This window comes from Coloeus monedula (genome assembly GCF_965178545.1).
Source record: "Coloeus monedula genome assembly, chromosome: 1".
Classification (NCBI taxonomy): Eukaryota; Metazoa; Chordata; class Aves; order Passeriformes; family Corvidae; genus Coloeus; species Coloeus monedula.
The window spans coordinates 9,887,075-9,913,084 of NC_138781.1; the positions used below are offsets into that span (position 1 = coordinate 9,887,075).

The 26,010-nt window shown below is 39.7% G+C and overlaps 1 protein-coding gene across 3 annotated transcripts in view; it reads left to right on the plus strand.

Annotated features, from left to right (window-relative positions):
- The first annotated feature begins 2,806 nt into the window (after positions 1 to 2,806).
- Positions 2,807 to 26,010, plus strand: part of ZMYND11 (zinc finger MYND-type containing 11) — a 105,401-nt gene continuing 82,197 nt past the window's right edge. For all 3 annotated transcript variants that reach the window (XM_082293830.1, XM_082293831.1, XM_082293832.1), the window contains exon 1: positions 2,807 to 2,984. The gene's annotated coding sequence lies outside the window, so the exon portion shown is untranslated. The remainder of the gene's footprint in view (positions 2,985 to 26,010) is intronic.

Genomic DNA, 26,010 nt, shown 5'->3' on the forward strand with positions numbered 1-26,010 from the left:
CTCCCCACAACCACGTAAGCAAGCAGGCGACTTGAGCCCTCACGATTAACCTTTTGGACCAGCAAATTCTTTCCCCAACCGAGCCACTGCAGCCCGAGAGGTGCCGGTCCTGCCCCAGAGCTCCGGCTCCCGATCGTCCTTGCCAGGGCCCTTCCCGGCCGGGCGGGAGGAAATGCGGCCCCGCGGCCTCGCACCGCCCCCCGCCCTCGCCCCGGGGAGGGGGGGCTGGAGAAGGCCCTGAGCCCGCTTTTTGTTGGAACAAACATTTCCCCGTGCCGATGAGGAAACCCGCCGCGGCCGGAGCTGGGGGAGGGGGATTTCCTTCCCATTGTCTGCCGGGCTCGGCGCTCCCGGCCCCCGCTCCCAGTGAAAGTGAATGGCCGGGAGGGACCCGCCGCAGGGCTCGTGTTAGACACCCAACTACTGCGGATAAACGCAGGACTCGGGGCTAGCCCAGCCCGGCTAGCCGGGCTTCAAAGCTGTACACTGATGAGCATTGAAAAGTCTTCACAATACACATAAAAATAAGTCAAAACGAGACAAAAATGCATCCTTTTTACCCTTCAACGGGCATTTGAAGGCTATATAATGCAAACAGTTACTCAGGGGACCTAGTGAGGATATCAAAATATCCCCAAACCTGGCCCATGAACACCCATTTATAAGCTCTATGCCTGTCTTTCTACACTTGATTTAATTCACTGCCCATCAGCTCAAGAAGATAACGTGGCTATGGTTGCAGACACTCCCTACATGTTTGCTTTAGGATACCCTGTTCTTTCCAAAATCAAATATTTGTATCCTGAAACAAATATTTGGAGGTGGTCCAGACTAGCCTTTATAAGTATGTTAAGTACAGGAGATTGTTGACAAGTGGTAGACTCTAGGTAAAAACCTGTGCGGTAGGCAAGCCATAAGGCTTCTGCCCTCCATGTGCTTCCATGCTGGTGAAACTGCGGCCTGAGTATTTATTTGACAGCTCTCTATGGGTCCTGTGAGAGATAAAGGGCTAAAACCTCTTTATACTGAAGATAGCTGAACTTCTGCCTTAAATAAATATTTACATAGGTAAGGAGAAGGCACTGCGGCAGAGCAATAAATCTTTCACTAGAGAAGCTGAGACTGGCTTTGGAGCTTTGTTTTGGAGTTATGGCATATCCCCCCCAGGCGACCCAGTTGTTGGGGATACCTGGCTGTTTGGGGTGAAGAATTAAAAATGGTTATGTGGCTGCTAGCTATGTTTGTTTGTCCTTTGATTCTGGATGCAAAAATCAGTGTGCCTTAACCATGCTGGCTTGAGCAGTGCTGTTGGCTTGACTGCACGGTAGAAACAGCAGAAACTATAACGACCCCAACTTCTTTTTTCTTCCCCCTGTATGTAAATATAGCTCAGATGCAATTTGAACAGAGAAGGTTTCAAAGAAAGCTAAGACAGGCAAGCCAGCAATATCCCATGGAAACTTGGCATATATTTCTATCTAACTTCTTTTGAAAATGACATGCCTTAACGAAATCACAGCCAAACATCACAAATAAATGCTTAAAATAAGGTAGTATTTTTGTAATTATATTGACAGTAAATTCCTTTTTACTTAAAAAAATTGCCTGTAAATTTCATTTGCTTTTTATTAATACAAGCAATATAATGCAGTTAATAAATTATAGTACCACTATTGGGTATCTGCCCAATGCCTCAAGCACTCTTTGAAAGCAGATTACCAGCACTTTCTTTCCTATCTATTTATTTTAGATAATGTAAAATGTTCTTTCATATTTAAATGCATAACAGAAGTAAGACTTTATCACAACTGTGCAACTAACCATTATTTGCATTTTATTTTCAAAGTGGACGTAAAGTCCTGATGCAGCAGTCTCAAAGAAACTGTGTGGGTTTAGACACTACTAGAAATCTTAGTTACTGGACATACAGGAGAAACTTTCACTGTTCAGTGTACAAACTCTGTTTAATCTTCGACTGATCAGGCTCAATGGATGCATCTTTTTCAACATTAGCACTACTATTTCCTTCTACTATTTTAGTAATATTAACAACTACTCATATAGCTCAATTTTTTTCATACATAAATGCTTATAGAATTAAGCTTACAGTATATTTTAATGAAAGTAAAGTTCTAGTCAAGTTAATTAATTGTGAAGTGTGTTACTTATCCATTAATAATTCCTGAAGCATTTCAGAAACTTCAGAATATATTTTCCTAGACATTCATTAATATTTATCTCACAGTCCATAAAAAACAGTGTAAAACGTACATGCTCTCTTGCTACTTACATATATGTTACTATAAAGTTATGTATTTTGTAGTACTATGTATTTCCCAACCCTGCAGTGCAAGAATGGCTAACAGTTGGATTCAATGATCATAAAGGTCTTTTCCAATCTAAATGATTCTGTGATTCTGTGGTCTACAGTTCACGACGTGTTGACAACTCTGAGACAGGCCGTTGATTCTCTATGTTTTAGTTTCTGTTGCTCAAGGTGAGTGTCTACTTTTAAAAACATTATCTGTCATTTCTTCAAGTTGGACTTAATGATAGGAGGAATTTCCATGTATCAAGGTCGGATAAGCACCACATTTTCCCTCTGCAACAAGAGAGGGTCCAGACCTAAGACTGTGACAAAATACATACATAATAAATATATAATAAATAGTTAAAGATCCGTTTCAAATGTATTATTAAAAAAAAATAATAAAAGAAACAAACAGCAACTCCAGCAGACACCACTAGAGTTCTCCTTCTCCCAAATATCCCTAGCACCATCCTAAACCCTGTTTACCCCAGAAACCTGAACTGTGGACAGACAGAAGAGGAGAGAGAGAGAGAAAATTCAGACACAATAAAACTCTGAGGGGAAAAATATGTGGAAGGAGGAGGCAGCAGCGGCCTGGGGAAGGGATTGAAAAGTTTCCCCTGGCTTAACTTCTCCCCCCCTGCAGCAGCAGAAGCAGCGCCAGCAGCACAAGGTGAGAGAGACTTTTAAGTCTGGGGAGGAGGGGTGTGTGTGCGGGAGGGGGGGTGAATTTACAGCCCTGTGGATATTTCTGTGTCTGCCTCCCTGGCTTTGGGGTGCGAGAGACGCCGTGTCTCATGCTGGGTGGATTTTTTTTTTTTTAATATGATGGAGGATTATAAACATGGCGCCTTAAAAAAACTACAAAATCATGTACACACTGTTCCAAGGAGATGGGGGAGAGGGGACAGGGGAAGGGCTGGGCACCAGGGGAGGGGGCAATCCTTCCCCGCGGGGTGCCATATGAGGAGGGGGGAGCAATTATACTTAATAATAAAATGTGTGGGGCTGCGGGGGGGAGATGGAAGGCGGGATTTTTTTTATTATTATTATTATTTCATTTTTCGGAGTGGGCAGGATTATCTGGCAGCCCGCTTGGAAACCGAGGAGGAGAAGGGGACGGCGGCGGAGCGCGTGTGATTATTAACGGCGATTATTTTTGTCCCCACACCTTCCCCGGTCGAATTTCGGCTGGGAGGCGGCGGCGGGTCCTCCGTGCCCCCGTGCCGAGTTGCAGCCAGCCCCGGGGCCGGGGCGGGAGGAGGTGGGGTGGGGAGAGGGGCGCTCCGGAGAGAATCGCCGCTTCCAGCGCTCCGCGCGGGCCTGCAGGGCGCGGGGGAGCCGGGGACTCGCGTGAGAGGCGAGGCCGGGCAGGGTGTGGTGCAGCCCGGCCTCGGCCCCGTCACCCCCCGGTCCCGCTTTCTCCCACACGCGGGGCCACCGCTTTGCTCCCCACTCTCTCCCGCTTTCCTTTCGCTCACACACCCCTGCCGCCACCGCATTTCCTCGCTGGGGAGGGGGATGCCTGCTTGGAGGACGGGTCTTGGCCCGAGTAATGGCAGCTGCTCGACAGCGCCGAGGCTCCACGGGAGAGAGACGGCGGGGCTCCCGCAGGCCGGGCGAGGGGCCATGGCTGCCGTGCCCGCGGGGGACAGGGGAGGGGACGGGGAAAGGGTGAACTCAGAGCCCCGGCCCTCCTCGCCCGGCGGCTGCGGGCGGTGCCACCCCCGTAGCCGGGACGGCCTCGCCGCCCGGCGGGGCACCGGGGCCCCGGGATAGCCTCGTCCCCCGGCACACCCCCGGGGGTTTCCTTGCCTCCCTTGTGTGCTCTGGGGCAGGGCCTGGGGAGAAAAAGGGGCGATTTCTCCGCTCTCTCCCCTCCCCCCCGGCTCCCCGCGCCCTCCGGGAGCTGCGCCCTCGCTGCCCCCAGCCGAGAAGGGCCCTCCCGGGGCTGTGTCGGACTCGGCGGGTCTGGGAATGCGAACTGGCGACGGGCTCGCTTTTGTCGACGGGCTCGCTTTTGTCGGCGTTCTGGGGAGCTTTGTGTGTGTGCACCCCCGAAGCCGTGTTTGCAGATAACTCCCTCGGTGCACTTTGTGGGGTGTTCGCCTTCTCCCCCTCCCTCGGGGCTGCTCAGAGGCCTGTCTCCTTTCTTTTCGGGGAAAGGATGGAAGTGTAGGTGTGGGAGTGCCCGTTGTAAGGATGATGAGGAGTTTCGGTGCGCTTTCCTGACCTTCCGTGTGCTCCAGACAGCAGCCCCCCTGTAAAATGCTGATGTTAAAGATTTGGGAAACTTCGTGTGTCTTTTGGGGCTTATCCTGAAACCAGCAGACTTTGGGAATTTGTTTTTGGTCTTCTGTGAACTTTACAGATGCTGGATATGGGGTGGCTTGAGAAGAGGAAAAGGAGTGAAAAAACTTTAATTCAGTGCTGGTTGGTTTTATGATTTAACCTGGAATCATCTGGCATGGTCTCTGTATTGTGGGAGTAATTCTATTTATTGTAGTTTTAAGAAGATCCTATTGCAGTAGAAAAGAAAAAGAGTAGTAAATGCTTTCTTGTCCTAGATAATGCTGATATTTTTTCATTTCTGTTGCTTTTGTAGGAAATCATTTAATTCTTTAGGGGTGAATGCTGAGACAGGTGTCAGGAGGGAGGAAAATGGGAGGAGAAATGCCAGTTTGTGGTTCAGGTTGCACTCCTTTGGGTTCTTCTAGTTCCTCATCCTTCAGTGTGAAGGACCTGGCATCTCTCCACTTTTTTTTTTTTTTTTTTTTTTTTTTAATTATCAGCGACTCTTGAGTGTGTTACAGAAAGTCTTTAGGGAAGTAGATTGTTTGCTGACTAATGTTTTGTATAAAAGTGGAAGTGTCCACAAAATAATTCCCACTTTTATGGGATTTATGGCATTAATTAATTCCCACTGTGGATCTATGGCCTTAAAATGTCAGCTTTTCCATGCCTAAACAAACCCTCTCTGCTTTGACCAGATAGTTGCATGGGGAAGGGAGGGAAGGGAATGGTTCATGGGGTATGTAGCTCAACAGAGAGCACTTGATCTTGCTGATGATGAGTTTGGTTTTAGTGAGTGGAGAAAAAAGTGACTGTGTTGATGACTGTTGGGTGTGCTATGGATGGTGGTCTCTGCATCTGCAGCTGATACTTGGTATGGGTTTCAGTAGCAAAGGTCTCAGAGAGAAAAATTACTCTTCCACTCCACCTCATGAACTGGATAGTGTGATGGAAATTGTCTTGTGTTGAAGTCAGCTTTGTAAGGGGAGTTGTGAGTCTGTGGATGTTGGGTGGAGGTCTGAAAACCTTGGTGATAGAAGATACTCTTTGACAGTTTGAAGCTTTTTAGCGAAAATTTTACAGTTCACCTCTGAAGGTGTTGTTTGTTTTGTTTTTTAAATCTAAGCAAGCACTTCCAGCTATTAAATATAAATGTAAAAAACCAAATTGAGTTTGTTCCCCATAAATCAAAATTCCTAGTAGTTTGACTTAGTCCTTCTGTAGTATGAGCTAGAGCAATGCTTCATAACTTTTCAGGACAAAAAATGAGCACTATTGGAGTGACAAGAATTTCATGACTGGAATTGCTGTGCAGCCAGTATGTGACTGGGAGGTCATGTGCTGTGTGCCCATACTGTTTGCAGGCAGTAGACATTCAGTTGGCATCTACTGTTCAGGTGTCCTGGGTTTTCCCCTGCCTTGGAGCAGAGAGGAGAAGGGAGTGTTCAGGATGACCTGAGGCTTCTGCAGCAGAAGAGCCTGGATCACGTTTTCAGCCTAAGGTCATCTTAAAAAACAAGTGAGAAGGTGAAAGGCTGTGAAGTGGGTTTGGTATTTCTGCCTGCACGTAAATAAAACATACTGGGTGTGGTTAGTGACGTGATGCTCCCTGAGAAAACGGACTATGAATTTGGCCTCAAACTCACCTTGAACTGGCTCAGGCTCCATCTAGACTGTTGAGCATTTCTACCAGTGCACCACAGCTTGGGGACCACTGAACTGTGCCATCTGCAGTCACTGAGTTAGAATAAAATACTTCAAAAGGAACTAGATGAAAGTCAACATTGAAGATGTTTCCTTAATTTTAGGTAACTAAATGCCCCCATAGATGTCTGCATTATCTAGTTATTTAGCAAATTGTCTCATTTCACGCAGTTTGAGAATGAGGGGGAATTTTAGAATTAGCAGACATGTTTTGAAATTGAGGACCCAACTTCAGTCAGCTAACGTTGACGAATTTTGGACATACCTGTAACTAGTTTTCATAGTATCTGCCTTCCACTGTTTGCATCTGTGTTTCAGAACATTTATCTCTGGAAGTCTGTGAGGACTTCAGGCAGTGTCAATCAGTCCAGGCTAAAAGTTCTGAAAGTGTGCTGTGATGTGAAAGTGTGTGAAAGGTGATGATGAAGATGTTTTTGGGAAATTTCTGGTTTGCTTTTTAAATGACTTTTTAGCTGGATCCAGATTAGCATAAATGTCAGTAAAACTTGTATTTTATCCATAATGCAGGTTGTTACAAATGCTAACTAGAACTATAAACAAAATTAATCTGTGCAAGGCATACGTGCCTCACACCAGTGATGAACTTGGTTGGTAAAATGTGGAATTGTTTAAAATTACTGGCCAAATGCACACAAGGTTTTACTTTCCTGAATGAAGTAGGGTTTGGAGATTTTTTCAAAAGTTAGGTCAGAATTGTTGGAGCAATTTTTTTCATATCTATCCAGCAAATACATAAATTTGTTTCAAATCCTGACCACTGATTTTATTAATTGCAGTGGTTTTCCTTCCATATAACAGGACTTTGTTTAGCCATTCTTCTTGCCCTGATTGTTTAGGAGGTAATGTCAGATCATGTTCTTTATCTGCAGAAGGTTTTGTGCCTCGGTTTTTGTTGGGTTTGTTTAGTCTCATGATGTGGTGAACACTCCCATTGTACGTGTGTAGTACCTGGAGCGTGGTGCCCTTGGTAGCTGGGCAGTGCAACGTATGTCATCTTTCATATAGCTCATACATTTTAGGCTGTCAAGTGTTGCTTGTGCTAAACATTGTGAGCAAAGATTGTTCTTGTCAGGTTCTGGATCATTTTTCATCAGTTGAATGTAAATTTAGCTCATAATTGGGTTATTGTTCTAAGGTTTAATCTTCCAGTCGTGAGAGTACAGCCTGCAAAATAGGTAATTTATAAGATGACGTAATGACTCCATTTTTCAGGAATTTCTTTATTTGTTATTGGTGAGAGTATAAGAAATGCAAAACAAATGTGGTAAACTCCACAAACCCCTTAATTCCTGGGTGTAGTGCAGGTAACTGGGAGTAGACTGATTGACACCAGAGTGGCTGTGTACAGTACAATAACCACTGTGGCCTCAAGCCTGCACAGCTGAACTCCTGTGGCACACGGGGCCATCTGATTTCCAAGGCCTCTCCACAGGCAGCTCCCAGAAACACCAGAGCTGGATCAAGCCCATTTTTTTCACCATATTTTCAATCGTAGTCTTTAAACACAATTTTATCATCTATTTAAACCAATGTCTGCCAGCAAGTAAATTGTGAAAGCCTGAACTCTGTCTTCTTGTTTATTTCTATCATGCTGTGAATATTGAATTATATGAAAAAAAAAATTTAAGGGTAAACCTAGCATTTTAGTAAGATTTCATTCATATTTATTTATTCTCTTTTTTTTCTCCCTGAAACTACTTTTAAGTCCTCTGGGCAGGCGACAGCAGGCACAGTGGTGATACATACTGACATGTCCATGAACCCAAGTTAAAGCTCATGGTGTCTAATTTTAGCCAGCTTTGGTAATATCCCATTGGAGCCTGATCCCATAGCTATACCATGCAGATAAGAACAAAGTGTAGCCATTGAGAGTTTTGTGTATAAAAAGACTGGTTTTGATTTTCTTCCAATCTCTCATTTTACACTTCACTAGAATGCAAAAGTGTTTGTTATGAAAATGCAGAGAAAAGTATACTATTGGTTAAAAAGGCAGTAATACTTGTAATTTCAAAATTAGAAATATATTTAAAAATGTAAGTAAAATATGGTTTATTGGTATACTTACTAACAATCAGAATATCTTTGCATATACCTTTACACTGTATTCAGTTTTAAATTCCAAGGTTAAATAATTGCAGAATAAAACATTGTGAATTAATGATTATGAGTCTTCATACAACTCTCACTTGTAGTATTATATAAGACTAATTCTTAAAAATAATTTCAACACCAGACACAGTGAAATTTAAAGTACTAAAATCCACTAGTTCATTAAAAATTAATTTAAATATACAACAAAAATACCAGTAATATCCCATTCACCTTTTTTTTGTGGAAATTGCATTTTTTTGCATGCAAAGGACTGGGCTCTAATTTATTTTTTACCCATAATAGGATACTATTGATTTGAGGTCTAGTAATTGAAAAAAAGAAGAGTTAAACATATTCCTGCTTACCTCTCATTTCTCCTATATTTGTTAATATGTTAAATATTAAACCTACTTGCATTATATTCACATCTGTGATTTTAATGCAGCTGACTTAACTATGTTTTGGTTACAGACTGTAGGACTCTATTAGTAGGTGTAGTACTCCAAAGCAGTGTTTTGGTAAGTGGGTATTTGATCCCGTTAACTTAGGGCATGGCATTGTTATCTGGTCTTTTAAAGAGAGGTGGATGGGAGTTGCATGCTGTGACTCACGGGACATGGCACTTAGTTTACTAATTTTAGCTGAGTGATTCTTATCTGTCAACCTTAGGTTTTATTTGAACCTTCTGGAAAAGCGAGTAAGTGAAACAAAATGGAGTTGAGAGAAAATGATTAGCAGAGTCCCAGAGTAGCTAGAAGTAGTATACAGTGAAAAAGAAATTAAAAGTATGTAAGATATGTTTATTGCTCAACAAATCTTTAAGATCTGAGAGACTGATCTGAGAGCTTTATCTTTCTTAGCATGCTATCATTTTCTGTTAAGTCTCACACAACATTTATGCATTCAGTAAGAGAGGATCTCACACTACAGATACCTGTTTGCAATTACAGATGCTTCTCAAGTCAGAAACCAAGCACCAGCCAAGCCTGCATTGGCTGCTTGTGCCTTATTACTATTTTCTTGGTGTCATTGCTTGTAAAAGAAAACTTCCGAAGAGGAGAGAGTCTGTGCCTTGCATAACACTGCAGTGTGTGCATTCACATGCACAAATTAAAGTGGAAATTCTGCCTCAGAATGGTGGGGGCTTTCTCCAGTTTTCCTTCTGGTCGGTTGTTAATTTTGTGATCAGTGTCTTATGAGCTGTCATTGACTTCAGAGACAAGTTGAAACCCAGAGTTTATGCATAATCTCCTTCCCCCAAGCAATTACTAGGATCCAGGTTCAAAATTGTACAAAATCAAAACAAAGGAATTGCTATTTCATAAAATGTAATCACAGGCCACACAGTCACTGATTGTTCACTGATGAAAATTGATATTCACTATTCACTGCAGAAAATTCATTGTTACCCATAGATTAATATTAATATAATGATGGAGACCTTGATCATATAAGCACTTGTTTCCCACAGGCATGAAAATGCATAGGCCTTGGAGCATACTGATGAATAAGTTTAGTTTCACAAAATAGTTTTAAAAATTAAAACCTTATGTATGACTCCAGTATTCCAGGAAGAACACAGTTAAAATTTGCCAATACAATTTTATGTAATGCTGTATTTTTTATTCTTTTAATGGAGCTGCATAGCAGTGTTACATGGGCATTTTTATGCCTTCTCAATATTAACAGTATGACTTTTGGTTTTTTTGCACATGCTAAATTTTACATTGATGATTTTCATTGAAGCTAAGGCACTTTTCCTACATGTACATTAGTCTTTGAAGGAATTAACTGCTTTTGAAAAGAACAGAGAAAACGTGGATTAGTGTTAGTGATCACTGTTAGTGATTTCTGCCATTTTCTGTATATCTTAAATCCTGTGTGTTATAGAAAACCTTAATTATAGATAAAGAAAATGGTAAAAGAAGAAATTTCTACTGGAAAAGCCAATACTATTATGAGAAGAAAGGTTTATTTTAATAATGTATTTATTAGGAAAGCTAGAAAACAGATATGTCAGGAAACTGTATTTTAACGCCGTTTCAAAATTACAGAAATTGTGAATGTGCAAGCAGATTAAGTAATCAATTTTTTTTTGTCATATAACATAAATTAAAAACCTGAATTCTGAAAGTTTTCTTGATTCATCCTGTTCTTATCATTTACCTGACAACAGCAGGCAAATCTAGGCAATCCTTTTTGCTCCATGCAACAAATTGTTTAGAGTGGGTAATGTTCTCCTCACCTTGTGCTTCTATTCCTTCTTTGTTAAACACTCAAAATTGCAGAAAACTTTTTTTCTTTCTTTTTAATTAAAAGCGAAGAATTGTTATTAGTTGTTTTCCTAGGAACCAGACTGGCACCATTTTTAGCTTCACATAACTGTAGTTGAGAATTTAGGACGTTCCTAAGAACTGGCTGCATGGACCTTTTCTCGGGAACCTTTGGTGTCAGTCATCACATGCAAGCTGACACTTGAATATAATACAGCACACTGAATAATTTGGCATTGGCACTAATATTAAAAAAAAAAAAGAGATAATTTAATTTTTTTTTCCCAAATAAAAATAGCTTTCTCAAAACTTTTCTTGGTCATAGTGAAATGTGAGGAACAATGAGAAGGGATGTACACTTTGCTCACAGATAACTCAGGATGTCCCACCTCTTAGCAGTCTGACTAGAATGGAATATCAGACTGTTTAAAAGCTGCCATATTAAAATATTGTTTGTTTCTTGTTTGCGTGTTAAAAGAAAATGTTTTGTTTCACTGACATTACTTTCTGAAGGAGAGTGCTGATGCATACCTGGGAGCATTTCAGACTGACAGTGTTGGAAAGTGAGAAACATGGACACTCTCAATCTGTAATTGTGTCTTTCAGTTTTGTAGCTTTGTCTTTATCTTCTGCTTACACTGACCTGAAGTAAATAAACTTACAGGAAATACTTGTTGTAAGAAAGAGATTCTTCATTTTCCTGCACACTTTCCACTCTCCTGGCTCCCAGAAGGCTTCTTTGTAAATGTCCTAATTGGAAGCATACTCCTAACTTCTCTCTGGTTCCAGACATGAGATTTCCTCTTTTTATTGAACTTGCACCTTTTAGGAAATACAGATTAAGAGCCAACCATCTCCAGGAACCAGTTTTATTGATTTTTTAAATTCATGCTGATATTCTTTTTCTCAATAGTTTTAAAAAGTATTATAAAAATAACCAAATTTCCGGTCAACCAAATATTAGCCTAAGTTGTAGCACTAATTCCTGAAAACATGGAGCTTTCATTAAAATGGAAGGATTTTTGTTCCTCACACAGGCACAGGAAATACCAATAAATATCAGCTAAAGCTGCGTGGTGGCGCAGATGCTTGGAGTACAGGTGCACCAAGGAGTGAGGAGCTTGAACATGGTTTGCTCTGCCAAATTAGTGGATAAGCAGTTACAGTGTTTCCTGGGCCAGTGGGAAGGAATGGTATCCAAATTTCTGCTTGGCTCTTCTTCAGGAGAACTGCCTTTCTTGATCAAACTAGCATGTCATGTAATCCAGAGTCTTGTTTCCAGCCATCAGATGTCTCCTAAAAAGGTGTCAAAAATCAGGCAATTTGCTGAGGTTGAAAGCTACAGAATACTTGTTTTCTGTACTATTTCCAAACAACAGTAATTTAGATTATGGCTCCTGTTTTTACAGGAGCAATAGTCTAAATGTAGAAGTTTTATTTGTTCCATTTTTTTAATGTGTTAATTTCTCTTTCCTGTAGTAGATGAGTATTTTAGCTGTAATGTTGAAGCCTACTGCTTTTTAGGTCAAGCCTGTTCTGTCCTCTCTACATGCCTTGCAGCCTCCCACTGCAGTGCTTTTTGTCTTTGCACTTTCTGAGAGCTTCTTCCTAGGTTGCAGAAAAGAGCCATGTCATACCTGCTTCTCTGAGGGATTTGGTGGAGATAAGAGATCTTGAGGGTCGAGTTAGTGAAAGGCCATAGTGGTTGTCTGTTGAGTACCAGTAAGAGCTGGGAAATGCACATTTGAAAGGAAGAAAGGGAGAGTTTGTTGTGAGATGGACATTAAGTGGAAGTCAGGTACAGCCTTGTCACAGGAGACAGGAGGCAGGACCACTGACTTTGCTAATGTCATTTGGTGCAGCTCTGTTGACTTTAGTGGAGCAATATTAGTTTACACCTGCAGAAAATTTTCTGAATCTCTGGGAATGAGAATATAAAATGAAGTATTTATGGGTGAGTGACAGAGAGAGTGCATGTGAGAGGGAGCGCGCATGCACACACTTTCAGGCCTGATTGATTATATGAAAAAAACCCTGGAGTTGAAAGAACATTATTTTAAATTAACATTCATTATCTTCACGCGTGAGATAACAGTTCACTTTGGACCAAATCCTAACACCATTATGTTTCCTGAGCAGAGACTGCTTTTTCCTTGAGTGAGGTTATTCAGTAAGAGAATGGCAAAATGTAGTCAGATCTTTGACAATTAAAATATATGGTTTAGTCACTATATATTAGAATAAAGCTGTGTTATTTCCGTCAGGAAAACACGTATCTTTTTTCTTTTTAAAAGAAATTATTGCATTTTCTTTGAAATGTGAAATAAAAAGTAAGGTATCTATTTTTTAGGTCTGATCTTATGCCCGGAAAAGCTTGCAGCCATTTTAATTCATGCTGCATTCATTGATCTAGCAGTTAAATCATTTAATCAGTGTGCAGCTAGGTCTTCTACCTTTTGGACACTGTTAAAGTGTTCAGTAATACACTTTGGGTTATTGGCTTCTAAATGTCGCTTTTGGGGAAAAAAAAAAACCAAACAAAAAAGAAGAACAACCTATGAACAACCCAGTTAGCTGATGAACATTACAAAGGAAAACACAATGTGAATTCATGGTCTTATCACTCAACTGTTTTTTGTCCTGTACATAGTATAAGTAGAAAAAAGCACATCAGAGCAAACAAAGAAAAAATCTGATTTTTATATTCTTTGGCAGTTCTTTTAAATCCAGAGTTTAAGTCATCTAATTAGGCAGCAGCTTGCTATGAAATATTTTCATAACAAATATAGTTTGTGAACATGAAAATGAAAGCCACATTTTAAAATTATAAGCCCAAATAACTTTCTGAATTTAAATATTACTCTGAAAATGGCTTATTCTGTAAGTATAATAATGTGAAAGAAAGTGGGAGAAGTTTGTATTTTATGTCAACAGCACTAGAAAACTTAATAGCTTAGACTTAAATGCTGCAACTATAGAAACCCAGTAATCTAAATACATAAAAAGGGAAATAAGTGTAGCAGCAGCTAATAGGTGGCAGTGAAAAGCAGAGGAAAATGTCATGATGCTTTTAAGTGTCCTGTATTTTCTGAGGGAGTTACTCACAATGAAATAAATCTCCTCTTGGTATGCAATAGGCAAGTATCTTGTCCAGGGAGAGATGGTAAATTCTTTGGCAGTGATGCACTTGGCACCAGCAGTTTTTTAAAGGGTCACCCGTGTGCTTTTCAGTTATTTCTCTGTAGAGATGAAAAGGGAAGTTCATGCTCTTGTGAGGTATTGTTATCTGTCTGAGTGCAGGTGGAACAAGAAAGTCGTGTTTCATATGAAGATGGGAACTGTATTTCCCTCTTGTTCAATGAAGGCTCAGAATCCAGACGTGCCAATTCCATCTGTTTGTGTCTGGATCCCTTGGCGTATTTCCTTGTGCTTTCCTGATGTACACTGAAAGCTTCATCAGATGAGAGGCTATGATCGTGTTAAGTATCTCTCTGTACATTGAGCAGGGAGACTGAACAAAGGAGACGGTCAGTTGTTCATCTTATTTGGTGTTTATTTAGTGAATTTTTCAATGGTTTCACTCTCCAACTTCTAATAGCTCCTCTGCTTTATCATGTTAGTTTATTACAATTTTGGTACAGCTTCTTGTTATACTTTCACCTGGGAATTCTGGGATGTCATTCCTTTTTTGAAGTAATGTCATGATATATGTACATGAGGAGTCCAACAGTAGAGGAGAAATTTGACTAAAGGTTTCATGAATGCCATCCCACTGCTGAGTAAGACCTCACTGAGCCAGTTGAAATAGGGATCTGATACTTTTGCTCTCTTCCTTTTGGAAGAACATTGAAAGGGCTGCAAACTCAGACGAATGTGCTGTGTCCTCACTGTGTGTTTCTTTACCACTAAATAGGGGATTCAGTCATGGAAGGCAACTCGGTGAGGTTAAAGAAAGAAAGGTGCTGAAATCAGCTGCATGTCAAAGGAAAATGAGAATTCAGTGACAATAAAAGCAAAGTGTCAGTGTTAATGCAACATACTTTCAGGTTTTGAAGAGCTGAAGATGCCTCTTAAAAGCAGCTTTGGGTGGCTGAATTGCAGTTTAGGAGCTGTCAAAGGACAGGGTGTTAAAGAAGGCTAAAGTCCTGGCAGGAGAGCAAACAAGCATCCCCGTGAGCTCAGCCCGTTCTGGTGGGTGTGGTGACCAGATGATTATCAAACAATACATGAAGTGCAATATTGCAGCCGGTATCAAACATTTTCACATCTACGTTGCTAAACTTGGGAAACAAAAAGAGCTCTTGACAGCATGAAATTACAGCCCTGGTTTCCAACGTTTCTTCTGAGTTCCACTGAATTAATGAAATTACCTGAGCTGCCAGACCGGGTGGAGAGCTGCTGGTGAGCTGCTGTCGCAGGAACCCCCACATCGGGCAGAAGTGCTGATTTACAGTCTCTTTGTCTTGAATTTAAATGATGACCTTCACTTCCTGCATCTCAGACTACAGCAGGCTGCAATGGAGGTAGCCTTGAGACGGCGTTTGCTAATGAAGCTCTAGCACCTTTGATAGCTGTGCTAGATAATCAGAAAGTGATAGATGATGGTGTACTGTGTTTGGAAATTTCATTTAAAGTATATATTTATGTACTTATGATTTTGACCCATTCAAGCCATTTGTATGATCTATTGGTGTTTTCCACAAGAGTAGGGATGTTGGCCTGGCTGAATTCCAGTTTGGCTAATTACATTCTGAGTACCTACATTTCTGTGAAGTTTCATCTGGATTTTGTTACTGTTGTTTATTTAAATAGTAATGCATATGTACTTGGAAACATATAAAATAACAGTACAGGATAAAAAAAGTTAGGAAAATCCCTGCTCCAAATTACATTTAGTATTTGTGCATGAATAAAGTGTGGCATGATACAGTACAGAAAAAATATGAAGTGGCATAGTCAGTAATAGCATTCATAGAAGAGGTAGGTTTTCAGAGTTTATGAAATAGGTTAAGTTGCTGAGTAGTGTGCACTGTTAAACATATGATATATTATGCAGCAGGAATGGATATAATTCACTGGTAGGAGAAATAATGCTTGTTTGTATTGTAGTTAAACTGTATATATTTTTACAAGGTTATCATGCATGGATTTTACATGTGTGTCAACAAGGGAGCGGGAGCCAATTTATGCGGTGATGTCAAAAGGACTTAGGCAATCACAGATCTGCACGTGGCAATCAACTGCTGGCACAGAAATGTTTCTCTTCTACATACAAAGGCATATTTTATCATTTACCACTCAGTCTCTCAGAATCCTGCTTAAATTACAGTAGGAAGGACTTGCTGTTTGTTACTGTAGACTAAGATGTCGGTGAAAAAGAACCCAAGCCACATCCTGTTGTGGAGAGTTATTTTGTAGAGATATGAGCTTCAAAGCTGCAAGCTTGCTCTTAAAACTGATGGGTATTAATAGTCAATATTAACCAAGAATAGATTTCCAGAAGACTTCAAAATAATCCAGTATTAGACCATACTGCATAACCATAGCAGTCTAATATTTGCAAGAACTGTCGCAGTGTTATCCTAAAAATAACTTGTTTATTTAGAGATGTTTAATCCAGTGTGTATATACCCCATTAGACAAAGATATTAGAAGTAGATGGAAAAACAGTTTTCATTTTGAAAATGATTTCAAGAAAAATGCTTTTGACTAGTATTTGTGAGTGAAATCATACCCAACTCAAATAGATTGTTCACAAAAAGAGGTTTAGGGTTTCTTTGTTTTTCTAGAAATGGAAAAAATTGTTTTGAAGACATCTTAGAATTTGCATATTAACACTGGTGTTTCTTATTGTTAGTAGTTGTTTTTACATAACTTCATTTCTAGTAAAAATAGTAAATAATGTAGTATGTACTTCCGCAACAGAAAGATTTACGACAATGTATGTGCTTCTGAAAATAGCTGATCTTTTAATTTTTGTCTGTTCAATGGCTTGGCCTTGTTTTTGGAAAGAATTTTCCTGTGTAACCCAACTTAAATAATTTTACCTATTTCTTCTGTATGAAAAACCCAGTGTAAATGCCATGACAAGTCCTTGTGACGGCAGCCAACCTGTCATGTGTAAGTGAAAGGATTGAAGCCCCATTTGTCAGTGCTTTGGGACAGACAGGTATCTTACCCACTTTAGTGTCTGTCTAGCTGGATATTTTTTTGTCATCTGTGGACTTTTTCCTATGAAAAAAAATCAGGAGTACTTCAATGAGGAAAGCCATCCAGCATCCACATGCTGCACATTATGGGAATGAGATCCATGTGGCTTCTTACCTTTTTTTTTTTTCTCCTTCTGTATCATTTATTAAAGCTGTTATGGAATATCTGCTTAAGGCTAAAAGAGTTTGAATTCTCACTTAGATTCATTAAGGTCTTGGGCTTGGTGTTTACTGCTTCTGCTTTCATCAAGGCCACTTCCTCAGAGGCTTTTGCAGGAGCCACATATGTTCCTATGAATAACATTCTTCATTTTCTGTCTCAAATCATGGTAGAATTATACTTTTTAATCAGCCGGTTTTATTTAAACTCGAAAATTTCATTGCTGGTTCTGCCTCTAAAGCAGAATTTGTTATTTTATACTTTTATGTTGTGGGTTGTCTACTTCTGTATTCACACATTTAAATGCTTCAGGCTATTCATTGTGTGTTTTCTGGGGGGTTTAACAGTTCAGCCATTTCCACACAGACTGTCGAAGTCAGTTGGTGACTGTGTCAAAATTCGCTATCAGACTGCTAAGATGAATCTCCCACTGTCACTACAGAGTACTTCTCTAGAGAACAAAACATTGTTAAGAAACAGTTGAGGTACTGGAGGTGATGCTATCTGTAGATCCATCAGTAGCTTCACCATATGCTCTTAGTGCTAGAATGGTTTCTGTAAAAGACTCCATGCCCTCAGGTGCTTAGTGGCCAGGTGTAGCTGTTGAAGTCACTACGATAAATTGTACTAGTGCACTCAAAATAGAAAAAGAGATGATTTACCAACAGGCAACTTCTAAAAAATATATTTAGTTCACATTAGTGTCTTCTATTTTCATTACTTTGTTCTCCCTCAGAATTTTTAAAATTTATCTGACTTTTCTTTTTATGGTTGGGAGGAAACCAAAAGTGGCACAGTCAGTACCTTATATACTTACTCATTGCAAAGATACAAGACTAGTCTTAAGTGAAAGGACATATATGTAGCCCAGTAGTTTGAATATACATGAAGAATTCATGTCTCAAAGAATTCTGGTTATTGGAAAGCAACCTCTCTTTATTTTAGCTATAAATTTAAACTTTGAACAATGAATGTGCTTAGACTAGCAATGTGCTTATTAGGTTAAAAAAAGAAGCAAGATTTTAGTAGGAAAAAATTATCACAAGACAAAACAGCACATGATCTCATTAGTATTTATGGCTTGCTAAACTGCAGTTTAAAAGTCACATTTCTGTCTAAAGTTTTCCACAATAGTCATACAAGCAACATTAAACTGTTGTTTTAGTTTGTTTACTTGAGGTCAGATTCAATGATTAGAGTGATTAAAGTTGCAGTTGTCTGCAAAGGCAGCACTAATTAGCTGCAATTGATGTTAGCAGGACTAAATAAACGTTGGTTCTGAAAATCTCGTCATGAATGGACCTCATATCTGTTTGCAGACATCTTTGAAAATCTGGCCCTTAGGACAGTTTACATCTTTCCTTCTCTTCTATCAGTGGTTTTCCCTTAGCAGTTCCCCATTTTACTCTGCTCAGGAATGTCCATCAATTTTAAACAGCATTTTGTAGTAATTTCTTTGTTGAAGAGTTTATACATGTCAGAAGGGAGAGATTGACAGAAGAGACTTGGTCCTGGATTCCCATGCAGTATTTTACTTCTTTGCTCTAATATTCTTAGGATAATTCTTTTCATCCATAGATGTTTAAGTGCTGCAGAAAAGGGATTAGTGTAATTAGTTTTGCATTTGGAAATGGTAGTGTAGAGATATGCAGTGACTTGCCTGAAGTTAACTAGCACAGGAGGTGACTACCAAGTTAGGAGCCCTGGCGCTCAGTCTGCTTCCTTCAGCAAATGGAGTTTCAGAGTGCTTGATCTATCCACACAAAATAACCAGACGAGAATCTTCTAAATGTAGTGATTTGGTACTTACGCAGTGTGAGTCATGTTCTGGGATGCTGGCAGTGTTTTTTTGTGATATTTCCGTTTCACATTCAGCTTCAGGGGCTCAGCGGGGGCTTTTGGTCTGTTTGCCATATGAAGTTCATCAGGGGTGACAGGGGAAAGCAGCTTAATGTGGTCATGTTATTTTTGTCTATTGTAGAAATTTGTGATGGGGACTGTTTCTGTTTTGCATAAAGTCACCAAAATAGTGCATTAACTGTAAGCTAACTGGAGGTGCCCAGGACTATTTCCAGCAGAATTGCCTGGACAGCATTAGTTATTGAGTGTAATTATTTTGCCCTCATGGAGAGCAAAGGATAAAAGCCACTTGTCAGATTTCCTAAATTGCACACCATTGTTAATTGTGGTGCTGAAGTTGGGTACCTTAGCTAGGCCTTCCGGACACAGCTTTTTGTGTAATGGTTCCCCAACTATAAAATGAAAAGAAAATTAAAAACAAATCTTACAAAGTGCTGTGGGCATAAAAACGTTCAAGGCTACAAGATCCTCAGCCAAGATGGTTTGTGGAAAAAACATTAATAACCTTAGCCAGCTGCTACTCACCATGGAGTACTTACCACTCTTCTCATCTTGCTTTCTCGAAACTGAGTGTAGAGGAATGTGTGCTGTAGGTACTGTGAGAGCTCTCGGCCCAGTTTGTTTGCTTTTCTCTACCCCATCAACTAAAGTAGATTACAGCAAACTTTTCAGGCTGGAGCACAGACATGTGGTCAGTCTTCCCTAAATTAATTCCTTAACTTGCTCAGCTGAGGTTTGTTCCAGATCCCAAAGGCTAGAGACCCTTGCCTCCAAGGATTCAATTAGCCAACACTACTAATTTAGCGGCCCCAAGCGGAGGACAGATTTCTCCTTAGGACTCCTTCTCTTCAGCACAACAGAAACGCTCAGGATACTTAATGTTCTCTTCAAATTAGAAGATTCTCCAGATTCCTTGTAGCAGAGCCGGTTCTTCTAGTCAGAGCTTGATTTAGAGAAAGAAATGGTATTTGTGGGCCTTACAGGTATCTTAGATGGGAAGGCATCTGGTTGAACCATTCAGGTCTGTTTGCTGCGTCAGTAAAAATACCTAATCTTTATTACTTTTATTTACAGCCTGCTTATATTAATAATTTAGGATTTAGATTTGTTGTGAATTAGATGTTGACGTTGGTGTTCCAACAGAGAGGTTGGAACTCTGCTGTTACTTATGTTACCTTCTCCATCTTTAGCCCTGGAGCATCCCATATATTTGAGTGGCTTCATGTCATGCACCAGGAATTCAGTAAATGTGTCTTTGATCAATCCCTGTGGTTCTTATGATCTCTACAAATATGTCTAGAGGGAGGTGACTGTGGAAGAGAGTAAAAAGCCACTTAAGTCACACTAATAGTGTGAGGATGACAACACACAGCCAGTGTGGGTAAGTATGGATTGGAAGCCAGGCTGTAGGATCTAAACGTGAGCTCTTCAAATGAAGGAACTTGTCATGATGTCTATATCACACGTCATGTTGTGACTGCTTTCAAGTGTGTACTGTGTAGGGCAAATATGGCCAAACCTCTCACCCTGTGATTGCACACTAAAATTCCTATGTGGATATGAGCCAAAACTCCTATACCCTATGCTTTGGATAGCTGAGAGCTCCCAAAATGGAGGTTGAGACTCGTCTCAGTGTTGAGTGCTAGCGTTTGCTTCCTTGTTGACCGGTTTCTTCCAAATCCAGTGATCTGAGTTTATTCATCCCTCGCGGCATCAGCATGGTCCTGCTGCCAGGTACATGACTGGCAGCCTCACGAGAACTGTACCTGGAATATTGTGATCCAGGAGCTGTGTCTACCCACCATGGGCTGGTGAGAATAACTCATCAAGTTTCTTTAATGATTTACCAGTCTCATTTTTGTGCTTGTAACAGATTCTGAATATACTTCTCTATAGCATGGTTTCCTCCCTGTAAAGTAGCAGTATCAGCACTTTGCTGTATTACGAGGCATTTGGAGTATAAATTAGAGGGGAACAGTTGCTAAGGCATACACTTCCATTTCATTCTGTGAACAGGTCTGCTTCTAAGGCAGAAGGAGATAAAGATAATATGCCAATACTTTTAGCACTAGAAGAATAGAAAATTAGAAGAAGAGATGGAGAGAAAGTGGTATTGATAACAGTGAAGGCAAGTGCAAAAGCAAAAGGCTAGCAGAATTAATATGCTAAATTGTTTAATAGCTCTGCAAAAATGGATGGAACTTCAAGTTGCTGGTACCCCCATAGTAGCAGGAAATGTCATTGCACTTAGGTCATAGAAGTAGTGAAAAACACTTGCTACTATGATTTTCTGATTAGTTTTAAAGAAAGTGCTACACTAAAACTAGCAAATTTTGTACTTAGTAACTTAAATTAACGTTACATTGAAATTGAGAAACTGCTTATAACTTGGGAAGGCATGTCATGAGAAGTTGCACCATCTTCCTCAAGAGAAATATCTTCCTTAAAATCTTCACCAAGAGACAACTAATCTTGCTAGCAATTCTCTTATTAGCACTGCTCTGCTATTTTGTCATTCAGAGGGAACGTCTCGACTCTGGGAAGAGTGAAATGTGTGTCAATTCACATTTGCACATAGCCCATTTTTTACTTTTTACTGTGACATCAGAAGTTTAGTTGTCATCAAGGAACTGAGGCATTCACTGTGATACAATCTGGACCTGCCCTCAGAGCTTTTGAGATAATTGAATATTGTTACAGAAATTGTCTGGTTCCAGGCTTCAACTCTAGGATGCTTGTGCTCTTGAACATGAGCCCTACACTTGGAAACACCCTCTTGGATTTCTTTCTTAGTGTAATTAAACAGGAATGGCTTCTTCAGTGCTCACTCATTGAATCTGAATATCCATTGTTCAAGAGTGACTGGAGAGTTCAGTAATTAGCATGTGTATGTTGGTGTTTTTTCCATTTTGCAAAAACCAAAAATTATTTATGAAATCTAAAGAATATAGATAGAATTTTTTTTTAACTGGTTAAAAAACGTTCCTGGTGTCACAGCAAACCTGTAGCACTGCCAGGAAGTGAACTTGGACATACCTGTAGGACAGACCTTCTTAAACAAATTTATCTGCTATACTGTTGAAGCTGGCTGTCAGCAATTGGCCATGCATTGTCATTTCTACTTAAAAAAGATGGGAGTGGCACATGTGACAGGAGACTTAGTACCAGAATAGTCAGTGCAATCTTCCTTCAGCTCAGCTTTTCTGTTTCTTAGACTTTTAGCTTAGTCTTCCAGAGGGCTTACCAGGTCAGGCAGTCTGTTTTAATTCTTTCTCAAAAAATAGTTGCACGGATTTTACACAAGCTTTTCCTTTTCTAAAAAAAAACTAGAAAAAGTAGACTGAGAAGAAAACTTTCTTGTCTAGGATCTTAAATTATTAAAAATACTGAATTAAAAAAAAATTGAATACATGGAGACAATATAATTACTTTTCACATTTCCTTATGTAGCTTGCTTGAAACAGCAGCTAAAACACTCCCAATAAAAAGAGCTGTTGCATTTTTAAATAATGAGATTTGCTTTCCAATATGTACTTCTGTTGCTTGCTTTCTTCTAACTGTTAGCTGTGGCCAATTAAAAACATAAGTCAGTTTATTTTTTATTCCTTCTAATTAGCATTTTCATGTTCACTATATGCACTGAACTTTCAAAGCAGTTTTGGGGTGATTTAAAAGAATATTTGTAATTTAGTGATTGATACTGCGTTTTACAAAATCTTTGGGCTTTTTGCGATTCTGGCAAATGGGAAATAAAAGGCAGTAAGGACCTTCAAGAAAATCAGGCACAGATGAAACATCTTGTATCTCTTTCCCACGACTGCAGGAAACAAGATATAAGAAGGAGAGGGGAGGATGTCAGGGAGGTGGCATATAATCCATGAAAATTTATAGCAAATCCGTTGGACAACTGAGAAGGCTCTTGGTGTGGGAAAATGACTAAAATAAACTGAAGTCAGCAGAGAAGTACTCGGATACTATGGCTAAGGAGAAGAGCAGTGAGCAGGTCATGAATGTGGGAGAAATAGAATTTAGGGTACAAAAATTGGATCAATGTGATGAATTACCTGAAGAAAATTAAGTTCCTCGATGTTTACCTTGTTCTTTGTCTTCTTGTTTTTTGAAAATAAAGATTTGCAGAGAAATATATAATTGAGTGGAAGAGAAATCCAGCATTTTTTTAATTATGAGGGAAAAAAATTATCTAGTCTACTACTCCTTCTGGATGAGATCCAGGGAAGGCAAAGCTGTTGTGTAGGATTCTGAATATCTTTATCCTGTTTTTAATTGAAGTAGATGTATGTACACCTTGTAACATCCCAAAATTGTTAGGAAGGCATTTTGTAGTATGAGATACATTTTAGCTGTTACTGACTACTTTCATTTCAGAATTACTGAAAAATCTATGTGTCTTCCAACTAGCTGCCCTATACCAGACAGATTTCTTTCTTCAAGAGAAACAATCGAGTGTCTCAAATTTTTGTGCACTTGTTATTTATCATATAAATGATAAGTCCAATGCAAAATGCATATAATTCTTCATGCCATTGTATTATTTCTTGTTTCACCGTCTGCTACCTCTTGTGCTATAAAAGTGCAGTCTCTTTGTAATACAGTTTGGATTTTTTTATTTTTTTTTTTCAAATTGAGCGATTCAAAGATACTACATGAGGGAGAAGCAATTTATGTGATGTGGCTACATTCTTAAGCTGTAACAATGATAAATTAGTAACATTGCTTTAGGAGTTTGCAGTCATTTTGCTTTTGATATGATTTGAAGAACTGTGTTGCTTAAACACATTTTATTCTTCACATACAATAGAAATTTAATAGTGTGGTTCTGTACAGATTCTTGACTGAATTACAGCTAGATTTGTTCCTTAGACTAGTTTACTGGAATATATTAATGTATAGATATCTAATATAATTTATTTCCTTGGCAGTGCTGTACGTTTGTATTTGATTTATATTTACAAAGCCAAAATCTTATAATAAATAATAGAACCAAACTATTTGCATAGCTTTCTTTTTGATCTTTGTTTTCTTATCTGCATAAACATTACTGCAGGCTCCTGGGCTGGTACCTGTGGTAAATGGATGTTTGACGTTCTGTATTTCTGTTCCATCTTATCTGTCTGTTTATCAGCCACATAGTCCAGCGTCTCTTCCAGAACATGCTTATTCATAAAAGCTATTGGCTGTTGTCAGGATTGAGACTGGAGGGCTGTAGGCAGTAATGAGATGTGAAACTTGGAACTCATATCTTTAAGACATCCATCTACCTGATTTGCTGCTGTGCTAAAAAGATTGTTTATTCATCTCGGTTATTTTGAAATGAGTTTCTTGATTTTTAAAAGAGAGACTGCAAGTGGAGCAGAGGATGGAATTGAAACTCTACATCTCTTAAAATCTAAATCTTTAGAATTCCTCTCAGAATTTTAGATCTATGTATTTTTCCCATATGCAGTCTTTTAAAAAAATTTCTGTAATCCCTGGGATAAAGCTCTGGTCCAGGATTATTTCTGACTCATGATGGTGGAGTAAGGGAGGAGAGATGGAGCTTGGAGATTTGTCTTTGCTATTTACAGATCTTGGGACAAGCCCTTTAACCTTTCAAAGACTCAACTCCTTCAGCTTTAGATTGCGGGCAGGCGTTTGAAGTTTTTGGAAGATATTACAAAAAAAATCAACTTCTTTAGGGTGCTAGAAATTACACTAGAGAAAATGCATTACCCAGTCACCTGGTCTTAGTATCTTCTTGGAGTGGTTATCTATGAGCTTTGAAATTAAATATTTTTCTGGGGCTTTGGTAATATTTAGTACCTTGGAGCTCTGTATCCTATGACAAATCCAGTATTGAGTATTGGTCAAATACATCCACTTATGGTTTGAGCTGTGGGATTTTGCCATGGAATCAGCTTGTGGACATGACCAGTGGAGGATAATGTTTTCTCCTCCAGAATCAGCCTGAATCATCCCATGGAATTTTTCTTTTGCCAGTTTGTACCCTATGCAGCTCCTGCTACCATCCCATCATCATGCTGGTTTCTGAGTGCAGTGGTGCCAGGCTGTCTCCAATGGAAGCATTTCCCACTCCTGCACTTGTGGGGTTCTGTTTGAGGAGCTCTCTTCCTTTCAGGCCCTGACCTTGTGGGACCTCTTCTTTGCCAGGTGCATGTGAACAAGGGCCTTTCTGTTTGTCTTTATGCTTTTGTGTGGTGGTGGTGGGCATCTCACAACCATGTCCTTCCCTCTCACACTGGTCTGGACATGCCAGCTTCTGTCCTGGTGTCATTCAAACCCATCGAGAGGATTTCCTCTGCTTTCTTACAGTGCCATTGTGAGAATTGTCACCTGCATTTAAAATGTTATGAATGAAGGCCATTTACATTTTTGCCTTTAACAATGTATTTGAAGTATTGAAGAGTTCGTAAGCTCTTTAACTAATCCAGAGCTTTGTGTTAGTAATTAAAAAAATGAGTGGTGGCAGTGTTCATCAGAGCTGAAGGTCACTGAAGGCATAATGTATTAAGAAAATGTAGCACATAATTTCCTTTCTCCAGATTCTTTTGTGGAAGTGGAAATAGGTTTTTAAAAATACCTGGTTTTTATAAGTTTTACTTTCTATAGTCAGTAAAAGTACAATCAAAAAATAACCCACTGTAATTTTAATTCTTGCTTTCTTAGGGATGAGAAAAAATTAAATTCCATGGACAATATCACAGTGGTGAATGTTTGTCCATTGAAGGTTTTTATAATGTACATGAGAGTTAGTTTCTCCTGCCTAGTATGATGTTAAGCTTTTACATTTAGTGGGTAAGTGAGGCACACGGACACTGGGTTTCTCCCAGTGGGAATGTGCAGCTATCTAGGATTTGAGGGTTTGTGCCATGTTAGAATAAATATTTAATTACTTGTGCAAGTGGCAGCACTCCAGCTGGGCAGCTGAGCACTTCCAGCCTGGGCTGTCCATCACCTGCTCCAGCATTGGCCTGGAACAGCTCCTTGCTATGGAGGGTGGTGCTGAGCATTCCTGAATCCCAGGAAAACCTTGCTGTAGTCAAGAGCCCTGGTGAATCACACCTATATAGC